Source organism: Meleagris gallopavo, chromosome 10 (assembly GCF_000146605.3).
Source record: "Meleagris gallopavo isolate NT-WF06-2002-E0010 breed Aviagen turkey brand Nicholas breeding stock chromosome 10, Turkey_5.1, whole genome shotgun sequence".
Classification (NCBI taxonomy): domain Eukaryota; kingdom Metazoa; phylum Chordata; class Aves; order Galliformes; family Phasianidae; genus Meleagris; species Meleagris gallopavo.
In genome coordinates this window covers 24,721,241-24,726,676 of record NC_015020.2, presented here as the reverse complement: position 1 = coordinate 24,726,676, position 5,436 = coordinate 24,721,241, and positions in this window count along the sequence as shown.

Below are 5,436 nucleotides of genomic sequence, written 5' to 3'. Positions count from 1 at the left end.
GGTGGCCATTCACCAGCAGGAGATGTGGCACTCCCTGCCCTGGGAGAGGATGGGTGGAGAGGGAACTCACGTGCCCAGGAAACAATAAACACTCAACACAGTGACAAATAGTGAAAGCTGTTGCAGCAGCAGAAGCTTGGCAGGTGCAAGCAGACAGGTCTCCATTGGTTCCTGGTGAAGCAAATTTCTTTGCTCCCTCTCATCCCCAGGAGACATAGCAATGCACCTCAGATGCTCCGGATAGCTGCAAAACTATCCTCCCCAACAGGCAGAACAGCTCAGAGCCTCCAGGCTACATCAGCAAAGCAAAAATTTGCTTTCTCACAGCCAAGGGATGGGTTGGTTTCTTTCATCCCTGGGGGTGGTTGTGGCTGAGGAAGAGCCTGGCACATAGGACTGTGGTGAGCTGGTGGGTATGGGGACAAGGCCTTGCCAGAGCGTCACCTGTAGCATAAATGTGTGTAGGTAGAAGCGACAGCTCTTCTCATAGGTGTAATGGGCACAGAGGGCCAACGCAAAGGATACAGTCCTCCATCCTCTCCCCATTTTCCTCCTGAGAAACCTCCTTCATCTCCCAAAAATACTTTTCTTTTGGGACTGGGGCTACCTTGTATGTCCCACCTCCTTGGCCAGAAATGATCTTTTACCACCTAGCCCTGCACTCACAGCCTCTTCCTGTATCAGAATAATATTCAGGCAAGGAGCAGAGCAGACTGCAGAGGAGCAGCAATCCCCAAAACCCACTGTTCAAACATATCTCAGAGCTGCAGCCCTCCTGGAGCACAGCATCACAGCTCTGTTAACGCACTCTGCTCTCCGTGCAGCAGAAGTGACAGGACCTTTAGTGTCTTCTCGTGCAGTCTGTTCTCTGACTCACATCACAGCAGCTGAGAATGAGCCCTTCAGAAATGGGAAATTAGAAGTGGCGTTTCAAAAAGTGCAGCTCGAAATAATAATCTATATATATATTTAAAAAAACACAGAAGAGCAAGTGTTTCTGGAGCAAACAGTGTTTGGTTAAGTGACAGGCAATTATTTTTTACAAATGTTAATGAATAAATGGACTTCCTCTTCATTATGAAGCTACTTCACAGTCATCAGCAAACAGCTCCAATGACAATTAGTGAATTTCTAAATGGATGCAGAAATTGGCCAATATACACATAACAATGCAATGAGGGAAGACAATAGCCAAGCCTCTCCTCTCACCTCATCTCCTGGGGGCTTTTTCCAGAAACAGGGATGGGAGAGGCATTCAGCTAACCAGTATTTTCCTCCCAGCTCTTTCTCAGAAGGAATATCAGAAGGAATTAAAACCTTCTGTTTAATTTTGGCTTGATGTGATCGGGCTTTAAATGCATATAATGCTTAAAGACAGAGCTTCAGCTCAGGGGAACAGCTGAGGAGCAGCAGGGCGGTGGGAGACGAGCAGACCCCGGGCGGCCAGGCAGTGCAACCACAGCTCTTTTCTTCCCTCTGCAGGCCACACTTCGATTTTCACTCCTGGACTGTCCGATGAGTCTGAAGCAAGTCCAGCATTTCAGCTCTCCCTGCATTATTATTATGTCCTTCCGGCCAGGTGGGATCAGAGGTAACATCTGTCTGCTCCAGCCTGAAGCAGGGTGCATGTCTGACTGAACTGGGAATCTGCAGACCTCCAGTGACTGCTGGGAAACAAAGCTGAGAAGCCACAGGTGGAGCTTCAAGCTGCAGTTGCCCAGAAAAATAATTCTAGGAACAAGTAGACATAGGCTGGATAAAATATGTCATATTTACTAAGTGACTTTTCTGACTAAGAGCCAGACTTTGAAAGATATTAGCAAGGGTAAAACATTAAGTGACAGAACAAGGACGCTTTAAATGAAGGATGTTGTTCTCCCTTTGATTTACTCCCCTGTACTGCCTTGCGAAGATCTCCGCAGAGCAAGTGTCCTTATTGATGGATACGCTACCCTTGTTAAGATGGGACAATACACTTATTTACAGCTTCCATCATTGTCACGGAGGCACAAAGCAAACAGATATAACTAATGAAGATTTAGCTATTACATAATGCCGTTGCCAACTCCATGCAGAAGTCTGGGTAAGAGCCCTGGGAATAAATCATTTTTCTGTGAGCGTTTTTAATGAATTTAAGACACAAAGAGACCTGCGTGTAGTTTGTGTTAGGACTCTGGGTGTTACTTTTCTGGAAGGGTGGTTCAGGTTTGAAGTGCAAACGAAGTACGGTCTGAGAAACACCGAAGAAATGAAAGCCACACAGTCCCTGCAACGTGGGCTGTGAATTACAGCATTTCGGGTGATGCTGCACAACGAGGCCATACTGAGCTCCAGCCATTAGCTACCACCAGCAAAAAGGAGAAGCAAAAATAACGAATAAGCAAGCAGGAGAAATAGAGGAGCTGCAAGGGAGACGGTCTCATTTCACCAGACTTCAGCCAAGGAGGAATGCAGGAGGAGCTGAGTCGTGCTGCCGAGCCCATCAAGCTCCCCAGCAAAGCAGGTAAGCCAATGCCTCCCAGCCCCTGCCAAGGATACGTGTGGTTGTGCTACAGGAACAACCAGTTTTGCTTGTTCTCCTGCAATCTGCTGTTTGAGAAATCATGAGGAACTTAAACTGATACGGGTAAAAGCTGGAGGTGGTGCACAATCACCTGGAAAGCTCCTGCCAGGCAGGGGAAGAGGTGGGCTCCTACCCATCCCTGTTTCCTGATGCAGTTTTGCACAATGCTATTCCAGATTACACTGTGAGGAACAAAGCAGCCTCTGCTGAATCATTCTGACATTTGCAAAAAAAAAAAGCATTCCCTGTGCACAACTAAAAAGTGATGCAATGCATTTAAATTTATACCAGACAGCCCATTTCAAGAGAGAAGGCTCCATGATGAAACCACAGATGTCAATAGCCCATGTGCTTTGGAAATGCAGATTCAGGCAGGTATTGGCAGCTTTGATCCATCTCTGTATGGTGACTGTTTAGAAAATCCTTCTTCTTCATGTCAGGGAGAAAATGGCAAAGAAGAAGTATGTCCTTCATTTTAGAGTTAGGAGCTGGAATAAGAATATTCTCCTCCTTATCAGTCAGCGTTTGAGCACTTGTTGGTTGGAGGCAAAGTGGCACAAACCTGCTTGTTTAGAAAGACTGAAGCTCAATGAGAGAATCAAGGGAAAGCTGTCCCACATGCTCCTTTGCCCCAGAGCTCTGCAGGCATTTTATTAAGGGTGCACTCACTTCCCCAGGCTCTTCTGGGCTCAGACAATTGTTGAGGGTCTGGAGCAGCAGCTCTTGCTCCAACAACTGGTCCATCAATAGGACTCACTGTTTTTCACACCTGGGCTGTGTGAAAGACGCATTTCATGGCACTTCCCCACATTATGGACTCTCAGGAACTGGGAATGAAATGCGCATCTTCTGAATCAAACTCTGCTATACAAAACCCTCTTTTTAACTGCAGTAAGAGCCTGCTAGGAAGCCTGTTAATTTGTTTCTGCTTGGAGTATTTTTCACATCAACCTGGATAGATATATTACAACTATTTTTTTCCTCCCAGCTAAAAAGGAGAGTTTTCGAAAGATGCTGCATATCCTCTGACCAGTTGATACAATAGATGCCAAAAAGCTCTAAGGATAAAAGATATATACAAAGCGAATACAGTCTTCAGAGTTACTATCCCTAAGGAAAAGGACCAGAAAGGGAGGCAGAGCGAAAATGGTTGCTGAAAGAATGAAAAAAAAAGAAAAATAATAAAAAAAATCAAACTTAATGGTTTGTTACAGTTTGAGGGGAACGAGAAAACGAAGTCTGGAGCTGAAGGAGTTGTCAGGCAGTGAGATAGGGTTACATTTCCTCCACATGGAGCCTGCAGTGCTGGTGTGATTAGGTGAAAGAACTTGGGAGTGCTACAGAGAGAGCCGCCTTTCTCCCTGTCAACTTGCAAAAGCTAATCAGCATCCCAGAATGACAGCTCCCTCCAGGGCGAGATTTCTTAAAACAAAACTAAAATAAAATAAAAATAAGGAGCTTCTTTGGTTGAGTTTCAAACCTAGCTTCCCACCAAAAAAATATTAGAATGAAATAGAAAGGCTATGACATTCTCCATCAACACCCTCAATGCTAATCTGCGCCCTGATAATAATAACTTCTATAACTCCTATATGTTACTCAAGCAGCCTGCGTCCTGAGGAATATATCTGACTTGATAAACTACTGCCATCAACTCGCACAGCATGATGAGATTTCACGTGGGAGGATGCTGCTGTTTTGTGATGCCCTGGAGAAGCTCTGAGGACAAGATGTGATAAAAATCCTCATGCAGAGCTGAATTTCTAGGAGGCAGTTTTGAGTACGTAGAAAAGGATTCTTCCAGTTTGGGATGCTGGCAAGAAATAATGCCCTTATTCCTGGCCAAAGCATCAGAGGAGTTTTGCTACTGCAGACTCCAAGCCTTAAAAATTCTTGAATTGGGCACCAAAATTAGGTGATATCAGCTAAGATATCACGAGGATTTTCATTTTTTAACTTCTAGCAGAGAAGCTTGCTTTGTGACTATTTAGAAAAATCTTTCTTCTTCATGTGAGAGAAAAATGGCAAAGAAGAATGACATCTTTCAATTTAGAGCTAGGAGCTGGAATAGGGACGTTCTCCCTTCTGACATCTCAATCAACGTTTGGGGGCTCAGTGGTTTAACACTTCAGTTTTCCCCTTGCCAGTGGCTCTGACAGAGTCTTTCTCCTCTACTCCACCATTTATTTTCATAAACCTTTCAAGGACTTCACAATTCAAACCTTTTCATTTTCTACTACACTGATTTCTGTTGGCCAAGGCATCTACTAGAGCTGGGGCTGATGCTTAGAAGGACCAACGCTCCCCTGCCACCTCCTGTGATCCCCAGCAAATCCCTTCTGTGCTCCAGGGGATAAACAAGAGCCCTGTGACTGTTCCACAGGGAACCACATCACAGGGCCTAGCACCATCTGGGACGTCTGTGCACCTATTGGCTGTATGTGGTAAGCCAAATCAGAAGGGTGACACATTGGTCTTCATGCAGAGGAGACAGATGCTTGCCTACAGGTCGCACCATGGCTGGCCACCACGTTACATGATGCTGGTTGCCATCGCAGCCTGAAATGCAAACAGCTTCACAAGCCCATCATTCGTGCTACAGGGAGCAATTGCAATTTATGCAATATATTTCAGATCACTGTAACTTGCATCTTCAGTGGTAAACATGCAGCAGAATAGCTCTGAAGCTGCACAGCTAGATTATAAACAAGCAAACAAAATCACTAGTTAGGCTCTACACAACAGCTTCTCTTTTTTGCTAGCTTGCTTTGTTGCACCTAAGTGATCAGAAAACAGCAAAAACATATTTTAACAAATTGTTCCCCATCTTTTCCCCACCTCCTCAAGGCAGGTTTAATATATATCCAGAAAAA